At 35.7% G+C, this 22,996-nt stretch overlaps 1 protein-coding gene across 12 annotated transcripts in view; it reads left to right on the forward strand.

The window, feature by feature from the left end:
* TENM3 (teneurin transmembrane protein 3) overlaps positions 1-22,996 on the forward strand; it is a 1,396,736-nt gene that overhangs the window by 870,881 nt on the left and 502,859 nt on the right. Inside the window, exon 1 of one of the 12 annotated variants that reach the window (XM_033060174.1) lies at positions 1,519-1,537. The exons of 10 other annotated variants lie outside the window; for them this stretch is intronic. The gene's annotated coding sequence lies outside the window, so the exon portion shown is untranslated. Of the gene's footprint in view, positions 1-1,518; positions 1,538-22,996 lie in introns of those variants that run through there. One more of the 12 variants, XM_033060175.1, reaches the window with a different exon arrangement.

A 22,996-nucleotide genomic window follows, 5' to 3' on the forward strand; every position in this document is an offset into this window, starting at 1 on the left:
ATTACTTAGGGAGTAATGGACCTTGCAAGAAATAAGGATAAAATTACATAATTTTATCTCAGATTTATTCTTAGACTACTTCAGAATATTCAAATTCAACAGGGAGGTTAGAAATATGGAATTCTTGACAAAGAATTTCTCTCTCTCTCCAGTAGGTAAACTCAAAATGCAGATAAAACTGCATCTTTCATTCAGTGAAGTAATTCCATTACTTGCACACCAGTTTCCTACAGAAAAATTGAATTTTAATTACTTTGTATAAAGGTTTTATTGGTCCATAATGTCCCATTTTCACTGGAGATACCGAAAGACTTTCAAGGAACAATCTCTAAAGTGCGACTGAACCTTAAATCATGACAATGGATTAAGGTTTCCCAAAAAATATTTCTCGTTTCTGGATTCTATGTGTGACACCATCATGATATATCTTGAGAGGGCACAGATAGCATCTCTTCTGTCTCGGTGTCTGAGTTCATGGGACATTTAGTACTGTCTTATTTTGAAAACTCTAGCTTCTCATCAAACTAGTTAAGAGTAGGCAAGACGTTCAAAAGTTCCTTCATGTACACTACAAGACAAGTATAAAGGCAGTACAATCAAAAACCCTAATTTCCTGTAATTTGTGTAGTCATTTTCATAGGTAAGAATAGAAGATTAAAAAAAGGGGAGGGGGGGTGGATGTTATGTTTGAGCACATTTGCACATTTATATATTTCTTGTTTACTGAATGGATATTTCTTGTTTACTAAATGGAAAAAATCAGGCTGGGGCTTGAACCATGTCTGTCCTGTGTATATTGTGTTAACAGCAAATATTTTACTTAGAAGTCTTACATTTAATTTTACAAAAAAATTCTAATATATTTCATTCCCAGCTTTATAGCTTCATAGGTGTTATGTAGCTGAAATAACACAGTAACTATTAGAAATGTATTTTAGAAATTATCTAAAGTATGGTTTATATAATCTTTATACAGTGCAGGAAACTAAAATCAAAATAAGGTAAATTCTATGAATATGTAGAAAATTATCCTTATGTTTCCTGTACATGTCCTTAAACTGACTTTACTGGTAAAATTTTCATATTGCATAGTTCCCTTTCAAATATATATATTTTTTCCTATAAGGCTGATACATAGCTCTGGGCACAGTGTGCCTCTTTGCATTGTTCATCTGAAATCACAGATGCTTGCTTCTACTTTTAAATACCATCTTTTCCTATCCAAAACTCACATAACTCTTGGGCTTTTGTAGACCGGATTGCTCAAATTCCTGCAAAAACTTTAGACTCTGGCAACTACATTACTCAGTCCCACATTTTTCCTCAAGGTTACTGGTGATGCAGAGAGACAACTGCAGGGAATATTTCCGTTTTTGCAGGAGAGAGCTTGGTGCATTAACTTAATAAGTAATGAGAGGAGACTTGCCCTGCTACAGGAAGGTACCAGCTGGAGAGTCTGAAGGCTCCTTTCAGCTGTAGGTTCATCTCAGCAGCTCATCATGCTATAGGAGACACTGCAGAGACACGAGGCAGTCAGGTAAGGGATTTTGTGTCCTGAAATGTCTTAGAAAACTGAACTGAGGACAATCCTCAAAGCCCTTTGAGCATTTCTGGAGGGAAATGTTTCTAGGTATGCAAACATATATAATACCAAGTAGTGCTGAAAGCAAATGTGTTTTATGAAAAGAGTCATAATAATGATTTGAGTGTGTATGAATTGCAGCCGGTTTAAACACAGACAAACAGATTAAATTTTTATTGTTGTGAATACAGAGAAACATATTCTCATTTATATTCTTTGATTGAAAATCATTACTACTTTGCATGTAATTGCCATAATTTATCACATTGTTGAAATTTTCCAGTAATATGGTCCTATTTGTCTATAGTTACACTCTAATTGCACATAATTAATTATTCCCTTTGCTCAATTGCTAATTGTCTTTTAACATACGCTTAAATATAAACATAAAAATACCACTTGAAAGATAATAGAAACATAGTTTTTTAAACTTTATATCTGTTGTAATTGGGGCTTCATATAGTGGGGGATTGGTAAAAGTGTTAAAACAGTAGATCATGGCTTAGTAAATTATGAAGCCTTTGTCAGACATGGAGGTGAACACTCACCACAAGGGTGAGGGGAAAGGTTGAGGTAGTGAATGCCTTCTTCACCTGTGTCTTTAGCAGAGAGACCAGGGTAGTCAATTCGCTGAGCTGATGAGGAAACAGGGACAGGGAGCACAATAGAGCCCCTGCAGTTCAGGAGGAAGTAGTTACACACCTACTGTGTCACTTAAACATTCACAAATCTATGGGGCAAGGTGGGATTCACCTGTGGATACTCACAGAGCTGGTGGAAGAGCTTCCCAAAACACTCTCCATCATTTGTCATTAGTCCTGCTTATCTGGGGAGGTCCCAAATATCTGGGAGTTGTCCAGTGGGATGCCCATCTACAAGAAGGGCTGTAAGGAGGATCCAGGGAATTGCAAACCTGTCAACCTGACTCCAGTGCCAGGAAGTGCTATGGAAGAGTGCAATACATGGCATGCACAGGGCACCCACGGGATCAGGCATGGCTACCCAGCATGAGTTTAGGAAAGGCAGGTCCTGCTTGACCAACCTGATCTCCCTTTATGACCAGTGGCCCACTTACTGGAGGAGGGAAAGACCATGGAGGTAGCAAGGTGGGGTGCAATCTCTTCACCCAGCCAAGCAGTGACAGGACAAAAGGAAATTTCCTCAAGCTGTGCCAGTGGAGGTTTGGACTGAACTTCAGGAAGAATTTTTTCACTGAAATGTTGGCTAAACATTGAAATGGGCTGCTGAGGGAGGTGGTGGGGTCAACATCCCTGGAGGTATTCTAGAAATTACTGGGTGTGGCACTAAATTTTTGAATTTAGTGGTGTTTGGTCAAATGATCTTAGAGGTCTTTTACAACCCTAATGAATATTTGATTCTGTAAATTCCCATGCTTGGTTTCTATACACTTGAGTGTAGTTCAGAGCTACATAACCAGGTAAATCGTAGTGTATGAGGTGACAGCTTATCAGAGGAATAAACAAAAAATCTGGTTGAAAATATCAATAATCATATTCTAACCTCTCTGCAAATACAGTCTTTATTGTCCTGAGGCTGAAGAGGGAAGGCCCCAACTCTGGCACACCACCAGTTGTTGCAGCACTATCAGAGCCATGGTTTTGCCCTTTCTGGTGAAAGGATCTTGTATGACTGTACAGAAAGCAAAACACTTAATACTTCTTCACTGCATCAATCAACAAAAATAAGAATGTATGATGTAGCTCAAAATTACATCTTTAAATGCAATTTATAATACCATGCTTAAAAAAAAAAACAGTAATAATCTAAGCAGAAAAAAATCTTAGCATCAAAGTACAAATCATTTTCCTGAATTCAACTGTCTTTAGAACTTAGAGGTATCTCATAATCAAGTAGTTACTAAAATCCAACATATACCTGTTAGTTCTGGTGCATATTTAGGTGCATATAAATATATGTATATATGTATACGCATGTATGTGTACATTTCTAGATTGTCAATCAGGAATAAATTTGAGAATCTACCCAATCTAGAATTATTATACTGCACATCAGCAATTAGTTTGCATTACTCACATTTCTCAAATATTAATAAGGGCTGTTGCAAGAGAACTAGTTGACAAATTTGGGTGGGTTAATTAGCTTGAAATACAATATCCATGTATATGTGGTTTATTATTATTATTTGGAGACCAATGCTCACTGAAGAACTGTTCAATGGACTTTAATGGACATGAACAAACTGTATCTCAAAGATGGTTGCAGCTCACTTAGGATTCAGAATGCCATCCCGTTTTCATTCTCAGTATGAATTGAGTTTGTATTGTACAGTACATAAATGATTTTCCTCGATTTTTAAAAGGCAATATGTATTAATATTTTAAACTGAAGTAATTGCTTCTTGTTCAGCAATGGGTTTCATTTATGAGTGTTTATCCCTAGCAAATGGAAAGTATGGTTAATCTAAGTTAAAAATGGATTCTTTAAATAGCTCTAATTGCGTTCTGTTTATATTTGTATGTTTTAGACTCTTAAGATTTAATCAGTAGCAGTTCTAACAAACTATAATGTTTATTAGCTGGTTTTAAATTATTCTTATGGGTGATAGTTCAATGAGAAAATAAATGATGATTTGCCTACTATAATGCATGGTAAATAAAAGATGGACTTGCACAGAAAAGAGAAATTACATATTTTATCACTTGATTTTTATATTAGAAATACAGACAGAAGGAAAGAAAACTTGAAACAGGAAAGGGAACAGCTTGTATTTCTAATTTCACTTATGCAGATTGTTTGTAATTTTTGCATGTTTGTTTGGTTGAATCAAAACTTTGGAGTGTTATTGTTCTTTTAACTTTATTTTGCATCAATCATAAAAATTTGTTACTACATACTGGCACTTTTGTAGATGCTACTAACTTTACACTCCCAAGTCATACCTTGTATGAGGACCTGGTACAAAATTATTTCTGAAGTCTCTATTTTATCTCACCTAAACGCCATGAAAGTAAGGACATGAATTAATAGATAACCAGAAAGTTTTTTTGCAATGAAGTGTTCATATCAATAGAAAGACGTAGTGCAAAGCATATAATAGAATAATGTGATAATCTGAAATCCTTTAATTACACTTGTCTAGATAATGCATTAGGACAAACTGAAAACTAATTATCTTAGGTCTAATATTATATTATATTTAATGAGATCACTTGTTTAAAATAAACCATCAAATATTTTACATCAAATACTCTGAAATGCAGTGCTAAAATATATTAAATGTTGCATAGTATCAGTTCTTTCAAGTAAAAAGTAATTAATCTAAAATAAAAATGTGTCTGGATTATACTGGTGTTACGCATCTCTAGGTGTTCGGGATAGTTTTGCAGTTCAGGGTAACCAAAACCTGGTTACTTAAAGACAGGGAGCCAAATTCCCTGGTTGGATTAGCAACGTTCTTGTGATTTCTGGAAACGGTTAGAAAGAGGCTATTTCAGAACAGGTTTGCCTGGAACTGCTCCAAAAGGTTGGTCTGTTCAGGATTATCAAAATACTCTGCCAAGAAATGTGTGACGTACTGTGTGTGATCCCAGGAAGACGGGGATGAGTGGGCAGGGTGTGCCAGCTCCAGATTATCTGAATTCTTCCACAAGGGGAGTTGTCAGCAGAGTAGCAATATGAAAAAATAAGATTTATAGCTGAATATTTGTTAAATGTTTTACCTGATGTTCTGTGGACAAAAAGTCTTACAGTCACATTATGCATTTGTCGATTTCTGTCCACTTCTTTTCCATCACCTTACTAACTTTAAAACACAGATGATTCAACTAAATTTGACAGGGGCTAGAGGTCTCAAAAATACTTATGTTCTTACAAGTTCCAGGAAAAAAGAACACATATGACCTCTGAGTGCCCTTTTAGACAGAAAATAGGCAACAGGAGATTAATCCCAGTTAGACACTGGAGAATTCATTTAGGGGGATTCTCCTAACTGCAAGAAAACCTAAATCAACAAGTCATAATCACATGAAAAAACCAGGGTTTTTTTCTAGTAGACTAGAGTTAGCGTCATGAACATTTAGAGGAAAAGAATACCTCTGAATTGGTTAAAAAATGTGATGTTTAATTCTAACCTTTTCACTGGTGATTCTGAAAGCATTCTTTGAAATACAGACTTTTTACAATCTGTAGACCTATTCTGTTTCTGTTGCATTTACAGTGTATTTGGTCATTAAATGGCATAGCACTCTTCTCCTTGTTAGACTTATTTGATTGTAAAAAGAAAAAAGGTTTAATAAAATCTATCTTTGAATTAGTTGATTAAAGCCAAGTCTCTTAAAATATGTGATTTCCCTCTGTGGTTCAGGTAATCTTTTCTTATCTGATCTAGCATTGTTCAAAACCTTATGGAGATTTTCAAGTTATCAGTAGAATATAAAATTAATTTGCACAAATCTATTCTATTTTAATTTCTCCTAATAAAATTGTAATGTTCTGGTTGTAAAGTGAAGGATTGCCATTGTGTACATGAATATTCTCGGGTTTCTTACTGGAAGTCAACCATGGCATTCTCTAATTCTCATGAATTCTCTGCTCTAAAAAGAAGTGCTGCCAGAAGACTAAATAATGTAGTCTTAGCTATTTAGGTCTTCCTTATTCTCAATCACAGAAAATATTAATAAAAGGCAGTATTAAAAAACAACTAGACTGTGTCCTTTTCCACTGTAGGGGGAAATTTTTACTTACATTGAAGAGAAAAATTCGAAAGGATTCCCTCACTAAGATGACAGCAGTTGTAGAGTTGGAAGAGCTCAGCTTTGCTCCTGTAAATAAATATTCATGGAAGACTAGGACATTATATATGCTTCTTAAATTTAGCTTTGAATCTAGTTGCCAGCTATGTTGACACCAACACCTCCCAAATGTGAAAGCCTCAACCTTGTTCAAATATGATTTTAGAAATTTATTCATCCTTTATAAGTCAAATTTTATTTTTTTTTAACATTATAGCAAGAGTAAAAACTTTTCAACTTTAAAGGCATACATGAAATGCCAAAGGTTTTTCCCACAAAAAACACCCCCTACCCAGAGAGACTCTGGCCAATAAATTGCCAGAGCCTAACCCAGTCATCTGGAAAAAGTAATTCTGCCCTATTAATGCCCAATACCAGGAGCAGAACTTTGGGCTAGGTAAGGTGTTGGTCTAAAACATTGTACCTGATTTTATATTGTGTTTCATGGTCAATATCTCAAAGTCTGCTGCTTTCCAAATAACTCTAATGACATATATTCCAAATTCTCATTACAGAAGATGAAATCAGGAATGTAAACCTTCTGGGAGTGTCTTAAAAACCAGCTTTCCATTATTTGAGAGAAATAAATGTTAGAACTGTTGTATATTGTATAAATAGCATCCTGATAAATAGGGAAGAATGATTGTCTCAGTGGGTGTTGTACTCTGCTGAGGTGTTTGGTTATACTTGAGGAGAGAGAGGACTTTTAGTCCTTGCCATATGGTTCTGTCAGTCACTGTCCTCTTTTATGGCTTTGACAGTCAATTTCATTCTATAGAAATGTTCTCTTTGGCATCAGGTCAGATTTCCTGGTATAGGTGATGATAGTTTCCCAACACAGACAAGGTGCAGTTTTCAAAGACTTAGAGGAAGACTGAAAATCACTTTGTATTTATTCTTATTTATTCATTAAAAATGTTAGAAAGGATTACAATTAGAAGTGTTAACTCTGGGAAAACACTTATGGGAAGCAGAAAACTTCTTGAATCTTCTGAAAATTTTGTGGGGTGTCACTGCACCAATGTTGTGGGAGGCATGATAGTACCCTCATGAAAAAAGAAGAGGGGGCAAAGAATTTATAGCAGTCGAATATGCCATTTAGCTTAATTTTTGTAAAGATAAGAAATACGTAAAGCAAACAGTACAACATTATTCTATCTCTGTGTACTTATATTTAATACATATGGAATCTTATCCAGGCAAAGCCTTTTTTAAAAATTATGATTGCATTTTTCCCCTTTAGATTTATATTTTAAAATAAATTCTGTGTACCCAGGGTCATATTTTTAAGTGTGTCCTCCATACCATTGCCCCTAATGACTAGTGCTCATGGATTCTGTATTGACTCACATGATGACACTTTACCACGCTGCTGTGTTTTTCCGACCCACCTTGGAAATTACATTAGCTCACTCTAAATTTTGCACAGAAGTTCAAATAGATTTAAATTTATTCATACGCCCTATGATTCTGGGGATGTTTTCCTCTTTTGTTTTGCAAACATGACATTTGCTTTCAAGTCCCCCAGCTTGAATAGATTTTGTAGTTCGAGAAAAGCAGTGAGGAAAACATGACTGTACTCCTTACAAGTTTTTTCTGATGGGCTTTCTTCTGTTGTTCATTCTGTTTGTCCTAAGATATAGAATCAAATCCTTCATCACCAAGATTAGAAATAACTAAAACCTCCTTATTTTGACTAGACAGATATTGCTATGCCAGAGTTCTTTGCCTTTTTGAATAGTTAACTGCATACAGTTAGTATTCCTTGAAATATTTGCCTGAATTCATAGAACTGTGAGAGAAAAATATTCCTAGACAAAGACTTATTTTCAGCATTTTAGAAAGCTGTTCGTATAGTGCATTGATAACATCTCAGTAGGTGGAGGTCCCATGTGATTCCACCATTCAAGAGAACTTCTTTCATATGTGATTAATTCCAAGATCCATTTAATCCACCACATTATGGTGGTCAATTTGGGGCATCTGTGCTGATGAAAATGACTTTTGATTGTACCTAAATGGCTTTTACATGCAGTACTCCATGCCAGTTTACTCTCCAGTTCAAAGTGAGATAAAATAGAGGCCATTTTCCAGATAGGGTTTTTTTTTTTTTCCCTTTTTTTCCCCTGGTTAGCTAATCAGAATTTATATCTCTCATCAAATTAGCTGGTTTGCAATGTGTGATTTAGAAAGATTCCTAGATATTTCTGGGTTTTTTCCGTGAAAAAATTAAACCAGTGGCTATTTACCATCACTTTTTCTATGATACATTTAGACATTAATCTCTGCATTACTAAACAAATGACCTATCATTTACATGTTGGCTCAAATAAGCATGTACATGTGCAGAAAAACAGACGCACTGGCCAGAGAATTTAGTAGGTTCTCTTTTAGAAATGGACTGCATGAAGAATCTTTTCTTTAAAGCCATTGTGTGTTAGAGATTTTGCCTTATTCCTCACTTCCTAAACTCTAAAATTCACTTTTCAACTGATTTTCCGTGTTCTGGCCATTAGGTGTGAACTGAATTGCTGTGTTGGCCAAGAGACAAGTTGTAAAATGACTCTGTAAGGATGAAGTCCTGGGTGACTACCTGATAGAATGGTGCAGTCAGTCTTAACTGAGAGATTCATCTACTGACACTCAAAAAAAAAAAAAAAAAAGAATGGGGAGGGAAGGAAGAGGTAGATTTAAACTATCTGATAGTAATTCACACACTTTTCCCTCAGGAGACTCTTAGAGTCTCTCAGACTTCTAAATAAATCATAATTCGGGTTGTCATTCTGTCTAATGATTGGAAAAAGAGAGAAGAAATATAGGAGAGTTTTATGATATCTTTTTGAAGTGAGTAGAGGAATTGACATTTTTATGTTATTCTTTATTTTATATTTTAGACATGAAAAATGCAAGTGTTGCTATGTTTAATTGTTCAGAAAGTCTAAGAAAAATTTAAAGAGTAACATTTCATTTTATATGGTAATGACATCTGGAAAGTCTGAAAAAAATCATGGAAATGTGAACGTTAAGTCTACTAGGATTTTTTTTTCAGCTGCTATTCATGGATTGACAGTTTATGATGAAAAGTTAGAATTCCATCTCAAGAATAGTTCATAATAGTGCATTGAGAATCTTCTTTTTTTGCACTTTCATTGTTCTACAGTATTTTGAAACCTATAAGGAGTCATTAATTTTTGATTGCAAGTGTTGATGGTTAATTAAGAGATCTAAATTTTATAATTATTTCCATTTATACTAAAATAGATGTCTGGAATCCCTTCATACTTCTAATTTTGGTTTTGAGACTCTGAAATAATCCCTTAAGGTTACTGAGACAGAAACTAAAACAGCTTTTACTAAGTCCTATGATCATAGCCTATGCAGTATCATTTGTTTAACATATTCACTGACAGAGGTTAATACTGGGAGTAAATAGGATCCAGTTCTCAATTCCTATTCAGATTTCCTCTGTTTTGAAAAACAATATTGCTTTTTAAAAGTCCATGCAAAAACTCTTGCTGTAGAGATCACTGATTACTAATTACAAAAGGAAGTGAGTTAGTGAGTTCTTTAAAAAACAAAAAAGGAAGATAATAAAATGTATATGATAAGTATAAAAATACTTTTATTTTTTGTTTTTTTATCTAAGACATCACAAAAGATTGCATGTAACCTACCATTTGTACTGTGAAATGTTTAAGCAGAAGACATTATTTGCAACAAGACTAAAACCAGCTGGAAAGTATTTTAAAACACTTATTTTCTTTTTTAAAGTCTAGAATTCATCACCACCTGCAGATTTATTTTACTAATGACATACATTTGTTTCATTCTCATCATTCAGGAAGAAAAATTGTTTAATGGCCCAGTTGTTACAGTCAGCATGGTGATGAAATCAGGGTACTCCTGTGCTTCCAGATAATCCCAGTTAGTTGACTAAGTGGCTTGAATGAGTAGGAGGGAGAAAAATAAAACCATATCTTTTTGACATTGGGAATTTGACCGAAAAGTTAAAATTAGCATTATATAAAAGAATTTCCAGGAGAAACTAGGGCCTCCCTATGAATTTCTTTGAAACTTTAAACTCGCTCTTTCTAGGTTGTACCCATTATACTTCTAGGAGAGGTGTCCTGTCTGAAAGTGTAGACATACCCTCAAGTTTTTCTTTCCACAAACTGAAAAAACCTATATATTTGGTTTAGCTTATTAATTTTCTGTTAAATCATGTACAGATGTGTAGTACCTTTACAATGAAATCCAGTAACCTTCTTAAAAACTGATATTAGAAGTATACCATGGAGGTTTGTTGGGTTTGGGCGTTTTTTTTAAGATTAGAACAAGGAATTTTTCTATGTCTCTGAAAGCCAAAAGTAACACCTGTTTTGATCTCTTGAATATCTGAAGCCATTGTCTAGTTAGGCTTGTACTTAATCATATCATTTGTGTGGCTAAACAAGTTTTGAAGGTACAACCAGTATTTTTTTACTGACACCATAACACAATGTCCTACTGTTCATTTTGCTGCCTGGTTCACTGATATATCTTATAAACTGTCAATGATCATTACATCTCATTTACATTAGTAGACACTGTAATAAGAACCATTTAAGCCCTCTTTTAGCCTCTATGATGGCAAGGGAAGTAGAATGTCCCAGTAACTGATTTAGAAAATATTTTTTTTACTTTAAACATACAAATGTGAAGCAAAAATTAAGATCGAGGTGATCCAGGTTTAATATGGAAGTTTCATGTTTTAGTATGCATTTTTGGATCAAGGGCATAATAATGAAAGCAAAAACCAGAAGGTGGAAGAGGTGTTCATGTTTAAAACTGAATATTTACTGCCAAGATTGCTAACAGGAAATGAAGTTATAAGGTAATATCTTGTTTAACTAAATTCAGAAAGTTTCAATGAACATTAGTGAACATCTGCACATCAAAAGTTTTCTTACAAAAAAGGGTTAAGTACCTGATGAACACAGTGTCAGTTCCAAAACCTTATCAAAATTATACAAGCCATTGTTAAATTAAATTATCTCAAGGTAGTAAATAAATCCAAAAGACAATATAAAGTTGTTCAACCCAAAAATCAAATTCCTCTTTTGGCTAGTTTGCAATAGCAGGCTTTTTGTATTTTTTCTTTTAATATACAAGCTCTTCTCTGATAGTCTTTTCATCTCTAATGATGTGTGGTCATCTTATTTCCTTTAATGCAATTAGGGTAAACTTCATGATTCAACCCAACAGTTGCCCCTTGTAATTGCTAAGGCAATAATATGTGTTGTCTAATTCTATTTCTTAATATAGTCCTATATTGATTCCTGTGTTATCTGAAGCTAAGATTGGATGCAGGCTTCCTGAAAGGCTGAAGATTGAGAGGTTCCCCAGACCTGTATCTTTCTATTCCTATTCTCTAATGATAAATTCTTCACCAAGACTGATAATTTGACACCTTGGTGAGTGTGAACACCCTCTGGCGATCTCCTCCCTGCAATCTCTCACCTCAAATTACCATTTTGCTTTCTTAACCCTTGCACTCGAAAACTTCAAGAGATTAGTAATATCTTTGTCTCAGGGTACCCACTAAAACTCTGCTGTTCCAGCTCCTGGCTTGGGACATTTGGCCGTATAGTGTGACTGGCCATAGACGTTTGGTCACATGGCCTGATCTATCTTATTCATCCAAAACACATTAAGTGTTCAGACACTGAATGTATCTCACAGACAGACCAGGTTTAAACAGTAGACCAAATAATGTTATTTCTACACAGTGACATTTACTTCAGCTTTACTAAAGACATTATAGATGACTCAATGCAGGTTAACAGGTAGGCTAGTCTGCTTCACCGAGGATTTTTTAAAAATAGAACATGTAATTTATTATAAACTTAATTACAAGTATTTGCTTCAAATATTAAAATTGAGTCATCCATTTCACAAATATCAGCATGGCAGATGTGGAAACACAATGTTCTTTAATCTCTAACCATAAATTTGAATACAACCGAAGTATTTTTATTCTTACAGATCTCCGTCATCTAACCAACTGTGGCTATTTTCCTGAATCATTTCATTTTATACAAACCGATGAATATTGTACCAAACTTAATTTTGTATGATCTTAAAACAGTGTAAAGTTAAAGAAATATATGATTCTCAATCTTCTTTTGCATGTTCAGAATTAATTTTATTTTCTTAGTGTGGGCATTTATCACAGGAGCAATTTTGAATCAAGGAAATTCAATTGATTTATTACCAGTTAACATAAGCTTTTAATCACTGATTCCAGTTGTGAGAAAGAAAGATGAACAAAATGTTAGAGCAAATTCTTCAACTTCATCCACACACCTCTCCTTCTCCCTTCCTCCTCTCCAGTATCTGATGTCACTTGTTGCATTTAGTCCCTTCAGTGATGGGGCAGTTGGTTCTGGAGATTGTTCTGCAGCAGCTCTTTCCTTTTGCTGCTCTTTGTTTCTTATTCCTTTCACCTGCTGTACCATTAATTGTCACATAGCCTGCAGACCTTTGGGGCCCATCTGCCTGCTCCAGCATGGTTTCATCCGTGGGATGTAATTCCCTTAGAGATGCACCTTTATTCTGTTATGGTCACAGTTTTTGGAAGAGTACAACAAAACCTGTGGTAAGAATGCAATTAGAAATGTGATACTTAGGTTTTTGTTAACACGTGTCACTTCTAAGACTTACATAATTTGTGTTTTCAAATCCAAATCAAATAAGACTTTTTGTTTAGGTTAATCATCATCACATTGACTAGAATGGTCTATCAAGAATATTAAATATTGGCTGTAGGTAATGCACTCCTGCATCTGGTGGGTTAACAAATGTAGGCACTTCTACCTGTGTACCCATAGTAGCAGGCTCTTGTTTTATGTGTGAGGTGAAGTGGAAATCCTATCCAGCTGCTGGTTTTGGAAGGGGCAGGGTTGCAACAAAAACACCAAAATTTTTTTTTTATGACTATTTTGTTTCACAAAAAACACATCCTTGTGGATTGTTTCCTATTGGGAAAGCTGTTCATAAAATGTTTTTACCTTCAGTTACCATCAGGCCAGCTGCAACTCTGTCATTTCTACATCCTCAAACTAATATATTCTCCAGTCGATCCTTGCAGGCTCAGCTAGAGAAATATAATAAATCTGTAGGATGGATGGAAGGAGAGGCACACTTTATTATTTTTAAATATGCAATTCAAAATTTTCCCTGTGACATCAACAATGCAAACACCAGTTACATCATTACCAGGTGATTGCCTAGATTAACAATGTGATTATGTTCTTCTTCATCCAGCCTTAGGGAGGCTGTATAGGAGCATCAGTTTTCTGGGGAAAAGAGCTCTAGTCTGATATTCCTGGCAGTGGCCTCAGTTCTCTGAAGGAGGTCAGTGGGACAGGCAGTGTATACAAACAGAGGCTTCTGCTTCATCTCTGCCTGTAAACAAGGTTGTTGCAAGGCCAGACAAGTCTCCCAAGACTTCTCCAAGTTGTGGCATCTTGTAGAAGGAAAATATGTACATTGCATTTATTTATATTAATGTAACTTTAAAATACAGTTGATATGCTTTGCTCAAATCATGAGAAAACACTCTTTTACAGAATTTGCTCACAGATTTCATAGCACATCTTCATTTTTTCTTCTGCTTTACACTGTAAAAGCACATACATCCTATATGAATAACACATACACTGCTGTCTGAAAAGTCAGGCATATACTCATTTGAAAATGTTTATACTGTAGCTTTCCCAAAGATGATGCTTTTTTTATACTGATGCTTTCACAAAGATGATTTTTAGGAGTTCTTTCTTTGTGTTCTTCATCATATTGCACAAAATATGAATATCATTTTTTATAAAATATTTAGAATACAAAGGGTCTGGGCTACCAGCAGTATAACACCCAAGTTAATAGTGGTGTTATTTTTGCCCTTAGCGTGAATTCCTTTTTTTTTTAAAAGCTGCTTCAGCAAGATGCTAGATCAAAAATTGCAGAATTAAGTATGGTCAGACCCTAGTGATGTCTGTGTCTTTCATTTTGGAATACAAGTGATATATAAGAACAAAACAAAAGTGTAATTTTTCTGTGCCTCTGTGAGTATCTAATGCTTAATATAACTAATTTTTTCTTTTTCGTTCAGATAGGCAAAAAAATGTCAATGCAATGAGTTAAATTTCCTAATATTTCACCAGGCTTGTAACACTTATTATACGTGTGAAATACTGTAAAATAAGATGGTGCTCAACTACTCGTAACATCTAAATGATTCAAGCATATGCACTTCTTTGTTCTGTGTTGCCATAAAACATTACCCTGGAAAAACTGGACTCCCTAAGGCCACTAAATCCATTGGTGCTTTTGATTTTTTTTGATGAAGAGTAATAGATGAAACTTGTTGCAACTTCATGTGTTAATCTTTCCTCTTTATTCTGTCCCTCATGGATTCAGACTCCAAATGAAATTCTAACTTGTGATAAGAGTGTGTTGATTTGTTTGGGGATTATTTGTTATTTCTTATTAAGAGTATTGATTTGGGAAAGGATTATATTAAATTTATATTTAATTATGAGGTTTTTTCACTTATGCTTAACTTTTTACTTTCCTTGAAAATATCAACATTATTCTCTGGGAAATATTGGGAAAAAAAACCACTTAAGTTTGCTCTACTGATTTTTCTGCATGATGTACAACAATAAATTATGCATATAATTAAAAAAGAAGCCAGTTTTCATTACTGTGGAGAAAACAGGTCATTCTTTAGTGAAATTCTGTCACACATCATATCAGGACCTCTTGATCTTATAATTGTTCCAGATCTACCTTATTAATGTGAGCAGCAATACTGGGGTTTGGTCACTCCAAGGGAAATTATTGCACGTGAAAATTAATTAATTCAAAGGTAAATAACTAGAGATGTTTTATTGTTTATGAGTCTCAGCTTCTTGCCATATATTTTAGTTAATAAAAATTGATTATTAAAGTTTGATTCAAGTGGATTTTGAAATTCTGAGTTTACTTTGCATTTCCAATGAGTTTTTCCATTTGTCTCCCAGTGTGGGAATCTTTGAGTCAAGTACAAATATTTCACAATGAGTTTGATAAGAAGGTTGGTATGAAAAGCAATTTTATTCATATTCTATGTGACAAAATAGAATTTTGAAGTCTTATAATGGCCATATATATATATATGTATATGTATTTATTTGTCTTATTATACTGCTTTGGTTTTCTGGCTTAAATGAATTGTAAAAGCTATAAAAAATGAAAAATTCAGAACTAGGTCTTTGCCCAATACACCTCAGTACTCACAGGGTAAAGTAAGAATCATGGTCTCCAGAGAAATAATGTGGGAGAACACTTGGTGATAAAATTGGTGTCATAGTTCAGCAGAAAGGAGAGCTGTGTCAGCCATCAAACAATTCAGAACACAGACCAGACACCTGAGCTGAGGGTGACACAGCATCCCCAAATAATTCCAGAGTCAGATGCTACAGTTTCCTCTCCTTTCATTTCTAGAGATACTGTTAGGCCAGGCTGAAGTGTTATCTCACCACTGCTTGTTTAAAGCATCTGTTTTTCTTCCAGAAAGTTTGTTCTGACTGTCTCTTACCTGATGCAGAAATTCTTGCTTTTCACTTTCTGTCTTCCGTAAGGAGGGTATAATCTTCCCCTTTTCGAAGGAGAATTAATGAAGAAATCTATGAATGACAGTAGAGGATGGTTTGTGTCTTTTATGTTTCTAGTGCACCCTCATATATATGCTGTACTTTGGTGGTCCTCCTCAGCCCTACTGGATATCCTGAGGGATACAGGCCCATTTCCAGAAAACCTGAAGTTTTTGAAGATGGGAAACTCAAAGGGTCAAAAAAACTAAGTCAGGCAACATAGTCAGTGTAACTAGAAATTCTTGAGAGGCAGAAGTAAAATAATGAGGAAAAATGTCAGCTGCTAAAGAAAGTAACTTTTTTCCTGCCATCCTCCACAGATGAGGTAGTGAACCCTTTCATACTGCCTGCAAAGATGACTTCTAAATATTTGGGATATGCAGAAATGAATAGCTATATCACTGACAGTAATACAAAAGAAACAGAAAATTGTAATTATTTAATGTGCTTCTGCAATATTTACATCAACAAAAGCCTGTGAAAAATGCACATCAGTAACCCTAGAGGAGAGCAACATAATGCACTTTATTATTGAACACACAATTTTTAGGCATAAGGCAGGAGGCCTTTTCATTGACAGGATAGATAAACAAGGGCCATTGAGGAGAGAAGAACCCCGTTGGTTGGAACCATTGTTTTTTGTCTCTCCTCCTTTCTTCCCTAGAAGACTGAGGGCAGGCATCTTTATTGTGACAATCAGGTAAGATATCATGGTGAAAACACTGGGGCCTTGCAGTCATTAAGATGCTGATTGCCCAGTGTCACAAGTGTGCTGAGAAACTAAACCGCTAAGGCAGGTCCTGGTGGGTGAGTTAGAATCATGTTTTCCTGACGTGGTTATGTTATGCAGTAATTTTTAGAACAGTAGATCTAGTTAAGTCTTTCTGTGAGAAAACACTGTAAGCTTATTCTTCATTCTCATATTATCATTACTATGACTGTGGTTGTTATTATGTTCCCTCTTACTGATCAGTCCTGCCTGTAGCTTGTTTTAGAGCAACTAATTTGATTAGGTTATACTCCAGTTCTGGAGTAAGTACTACTCCAATATGTTGAAGAGCATTCACAGCTCCAGACACCTCAGTTAGGTTTAGGATTCCCCAGGAATCTCCAGGTCAGTTATCCAGTAAGGAACAGGCATAAAGGTGATGGCATGTGATTCCATCTGAAGGAATCTTAATGTGTCATTACTCTGAACATATCGTTCCACTCTACGGAAAGGTGGTAACATTTTTCACTCTATGGGTTTGTTGCAGAACTACATGTTTTAATGTGGGCTTTTAGAGACCAGCCTTGACTGCTTAAGCTTCCAAGAAAGTCACTGAGGAATGTGTACAGTGACACCAGTGAAAATAGCCTACTGTGTCACCTCTGCTACACTGCAGTTAATCACACTCTAAGGAAACTGGCTTAGTGAATGCTCTGAGAGTAAGTGAAACATTTGAGATTTTTTTAAATTTTTTTTTCTCAATTTCGTTCTGTTCACATCTTCCTCTTGGCAACTCTCCTTATTTAAGAATAATTACATTGAAACTGTGTCAGGGGTGGACACTGGAGAGCAGCAGTAACTTGAACTTCTTTCTAAATTCCTATTTAGTTCCTTTCCAAAGAACCATCTCAGGAGATTCAATTAGAATAAAAATTATGCCACCTTGTACAACTTTTGGAAAAAAATAAAACAAAACATTTTTTAATCTGATAGATTTAGACAATCAGACTGAACAAAGGTGTAGAATGTCCTGTGACAGCTTTTTTCTCTGTCACTGACACTTTTGGCAATTTTAGACTATTTTTAGCTGTGATTCTTCTGATGCTATAAAAGGCTGTATAGATGGAAATATCTACACATCTGGAAGATGTATTTTCAGTTTTTACATCTTTAGGTTCTCAGAAGAGCATCAGTTGCTTTAGCATTTGTGCTAGAGGTTGATTCTTTGCTCTGTATTGGGGAAATACCTCATTTCTAAATATGCACAGGAAAGCCTATAGCTGTAGTTTGCTGTATACTTGATAGCATCTTATGAATGGAAATAAGTGCTCTTAAGTCCTCTTCTTTTTGTATATTTAATAGTAATATTGGGAGGAAATGTTTTGTAGTAAACAGAACAAATTGCTTAAAATGACACATCCACTTCTGAGTGGTCTTTGGTGCCCTTACATTAATTTAATGATCTGTCTAATCACAGAACAGGTTTCCAAAATCAAGCAGATTCTCGCAATGTGTGATCAGCAGGTGAAGAGTAAGAGGGCACTGAGCAGGTTCCAAAGAAATTTAATATATTTTATGACTGCCAACTGGTTTCTGTCTATATGCTTTCAATCCAAGTCGAGTTGCAAGTGAACGGATTCTTGTGATCTCAACCTAGTGTTATGAACAATATTGTATATCGCAAAATTGCTGCAGATTTTGCGCAGTTATGGGAAATTGTTATGTCTAAGTGATGGAGGCTGATGTTTGCTCAAGAAGTGAGGAAGTTTCTCAACATCTTTAATTTTTTTTACTCTGACAGAAAATACCAGCTTTCATTCTTCTATATGAGTATTGTTCAGATGCAGCTTTTATAAGAACCTGGGAACATCTGTTGATAACTTTCGGTTTATTAGACTTTTTTTCCCACTGGTGTGTTATACTCCAATTTCTCTGGAGCGAAGATGGTTCTGCAAAATACCACCTGTTATTTCCAGTTCCGTGAAAAGTTTTCAAGCTCCTTGTTAGTTATAACACCTTTCCTGTGAATATCATTCCAACAGAGTAACTCAGCCAAAGGGGGATACAAAGGTCTCACCAGGAGGAAATCATGACAGACCACCAAGCTGTAACTATGTATATATAAGCAATTATCTGTAGCTGCTCACTATTTCAAAATAATTGGATCAACAGTGTGCTTTCTTTAAGAATAGACTAACTCTTATTGTTAGTCTTTTGGACACACATTTTTTTCAGTTGAAAGCAAGGCACAGTTTTGTATCTAATCAAAGGTCATTACAAGTTTGAATGTGAGGTATTTGTGTATCTAGTATGATAATTATTCTTATTATAGATTACAGTAATTTCATGATTACAAGATGCACAGATTATAAGCCGCATTTCCGGGGCATCGGGAACGTTTAGGTCCTCATCCATACATAAGCCACAACAGATTATTAGCCGCACTTTCGTTCGTAGCGAGGATCTGTGTGCAACTTTCACAAATTTGCCAATTAGTAACAGAATCGCGGGATAGCGGGGTTTACTGGCTTGGGTCGGGGCCAGGCAGGCTCAGTTCGCTCATGGTTGCCGACGGGGCCGGGTGGCCCAGCTTGGTGCTACGGCTCGGTGGGACCGCTCGGGGCTGGCTGGGTGGTGCTGCCCCTGCCGCCGCCAGGCTTGCTCACCTCCCCCGCTCTGCCTGCACTGCCGCCACCGCGTTTGCTCACCGTGGCCCGGCTCTACCGGGCTCCCACATGCTGCTGGCCCCGGTTCTGTTGGGCTCCCCCACACTACTAGCCCCGGTTCTGTTGGGCTCCCCTGCACTGCTAGCCCCGGTTCTGCTGGGCTCCCCTGCTCTGCTAGCTCCGGTTCTGCTGGGCTCCCCCGCGCCGCTGGGCTCCCCCACACTGCTGGACTGGGTTCTGCCGCCTGCCCCCTGTGCCGCTGGCCCCGCCTCTGCCAGGCTTTCCCACCTCTGCCGGGGCTGGCTGGGCTCCAGCTTGGCTTGGGGCTGCCGCGGGCTCTCACTTCCATGTTGGCAACTTTTAGAATATTGTTCATATATTAGCCGCCCCGGACTGCAGGCCACACTTCCGGGTATGGCCCAAAAATGGTGCGGCTCATAATCACGAAATTACTGTACTTCAAATGTATCCTATTATGTTTTAGGTATGCTGGATCTTAAGAAATATAACCAAATATAAATTTTCTTCTTCAGCAATGAAATAGGATTATACTGTTCGGCATTACTGATTTCTGGACAAAAACCTATGTGCTTCCATTTTGATGTATAAAGGTTCTGAACTCTGCCTCCAAATTTAAAGTTGAATTGCAAGTAGAGTACTAATAAAATTTTAGTAACTTTAAAAAATTTCTGATGATATGCTGCATGCTTTTGTTTATGGAGGTAGAAAGAACACTGAGTTACATTTAAAACATGGCTTTTTAGTTTTTGGATTATCCAGCACATTGTGTTTTAGAGACATATATACCTGTTATATACTGTTAAGAGAGAGAATAATTTTTTCTCTTTCAATAAGAAGAATTAAATATATATGTATTAGGACTATCTTCAGCTGTATTTATGACATCATTAATAATCACTAAAAATAGTAAATGTGTGTAGAAAATACTTCAGTGTAGTAATAGTGTAGTAAAAATCATAATGTTTCCTTTGCTACTGCCTTATTTTATCATCAGGAGAGGAGAGTATCTTGGATCTAAAAACACTGAATTGGTTTTTTTTAATTGTCTTTGTATGATTCTAAACATTTTATATAGGCTTACATACTTATCTGATTTCGTTTTTCCTTTGTTTTCATGTTAATAAGTTATAGCAGGGCATAATGCCGCCTGTTCCATCTACATACAGTGAGAACTACAGAGATGATGTTTTAAAAAACTGTTTTCTTCTAAGTTTCTCTACTTTTGGGATCATTTTCTACCTATGTCTAGATACATTAGAATAATGCTTTTTTAGCAATGTCTGAAGTTACAGAATGAATATTTCTATCATTGGGGGTTTTTTTGTTTGGTTGGATTTTTTTAAATCAAGAATCAAAGCTAATGCCTTTGATCAGAATTACAATAGTTGGTTTTATTCCTGCAATGTACATTACCTATTTTGGTAACTTTAAGTAGTGTTATTACTGGTTGGTCTCCATGATGTTTTGCCAGGAACTGGCACAATCCCAAAGATTTTTTTCTCCAAATTTCAGAGGGATTAAGAGTAAGAACTTGTTTTTACAACATAGCCATGGAGTTTATGCCAAAGTGAGTCTAGTTGTAACGTGTGGGTGTACATTACTTCGTATTGTTTGCTCTTTTATCTTAAAAGAAGAAATATCTATTCCAAAATAAATTTGAAGTGCAGAGCTGAGCCCACACAAAGTACCACTGTTGATCTTGAATTGTGCAGTGCTGACTTTTTGCCAAGCGTATCTTATCTGTCATTCAGGTGTCAATCCTTTAATTCCAGGCACTTTCCTGTTGCACAGGCCAGAGGAAGAATACTGTGTGTGAAGCAATAGAACACTGAAAATTCGAATAGTTCAGGAGTGACCTGTATAAAATTATCTGAATACCCTTTTTATGTTTTTGTGATTTTTCTAATGAAGAGTTAAGTTATAATCAGCCAACTTTCTGCTTTTTTTTCCCAAACCTCCTTCTGATGGACTCTGCAGCCAACCGAAACCGTTTATCACAGTATGCTTACGATGTGTTAATCTTATTTTTAATTAAGTATTTTTTGAAACTAATTTTTCTAGTTGCATCATAGTTTTGCCTTTATATGGTAAAAAGCACAATAGAGGATCTTCAATTTTTTTGCTCTAAAAACCTCTTTCTGGGACTAAAGTTACTCTTTTCTTTTTATACTATTTTAAGAATTGCATATAAACGATAACTTCTAGACAATATTAAAAAATAATAAAATTAAAAGCACTAATGTTATCCATAATGCATATGCATCAATTTAAAAAATAGAATTCTCTTCAGTATCAATATGAGTGAAAGTTTAGCTTTCTCTCGGTGTAATGTCCAATATTTTTGGTTGATTAGATAATAACTTCTTTGTGGTTTTGTTCATTTGTGAGCATAGTGGAAGTGAAGGAGAATAGACAAATAGACACTGCATTAAGATTCTCTAGAAAACTTTCTGCAAGGAGTGGAGTCAACAGAGCTGGTTCCTAGCTATCTCATATTCTACCATTTGAATCAGAGCAGAGATGCATAAAATACTGAAAACAGTACGAGTGACTATCAGAGTTGCTAGGCATTTGTGTTTATTTACACAGATGTAATTAAACAATGTGCAGCCCAAAAGAGAATTAAGTCCAGTAACCTTAACTGCAAAATTAGTTTGTGCAGCAGTAACTATTTTTAAATAATAAAGGAACAACAGAAACTATATGAGGAAATATGGTGAAGCAAAGATCCCATTTGTCTTGAGTCGTCTTTAGGAAATTGTTAAGGATTCAGCAGGATAAAAAAATTACAAGTTAATGGAACATAGATTTGATAAATCATGCAGTTAGGAAGCAGAGGCATTAAAAGAACAGCATTTGTAAGGAAAATGTAAAACTCTATCTGTCATCATAAAGTTTCATAGTGGTAAGGCTTGTACTGACCAGAGCACTAGGATTTCAGGTCACAAGCTGTTGTTCTAGTTACTCATGCCAGGGACTTTGAGAGGTCCATTGAAGTCTGAAGGCTGATTTTGTTATCCCTATTTCTTCAGCTAGTCAACCATGGCTTACATTTAGTTCTGAGTCTCATCCCTTCATCTTGTTTTGGGCCTGATGACTCTGTCTAAAATTATTTCAGTCTGAGGAAATTGCTTGTTAGTGCTTTCTCTTTTGTCACTAATGTGTCTATGAAGAACAATTTCATTCCTTCTCTTTTCTCCAAGTTTTTTTCCCACTGAAATCTAGGCAAAGAAGCTGAGATGGAACTATGAATGCAGATGCATATTTCCCTCCTTATCTCTGTGCAGTTGTTAGGATGCTGTATGCACTGTTGAATGCTGTCAACATGTTCCAAGTACAAGTAGAGGCTTAGCTGGCTTTCAGCTAGAAAACAAGTGTTAGCTACAGGTTACAGAACAAACATAGATACAGGAAGAACATTCAGCAGGAAAACATGAAAATTAATATATACAAGCACAACAAAATTGTATAAAGTACACACTAACTCTCTCAGTCCCATCTTTCAATGTTTACTCATGAGTAACACAGAGCTGTTTAAAGTCCTGCATGATCTTGGAATCTTAACTTCTACA

This window comes from Catharus ustulatus, chromosome 5, assembly GCF_009819885.2.
Source record: "Catharus ustulatus isolate bCatUst1 chromosome 5, bCatUst1.pri.v2, whole genome shotgun sequence".
NCBI classification, from domain to species: Eukaryota; Metazoa; Chordata; class Aves; order Passeriformes; family Turdidae; genus Catharus; species Catharus ustulatus.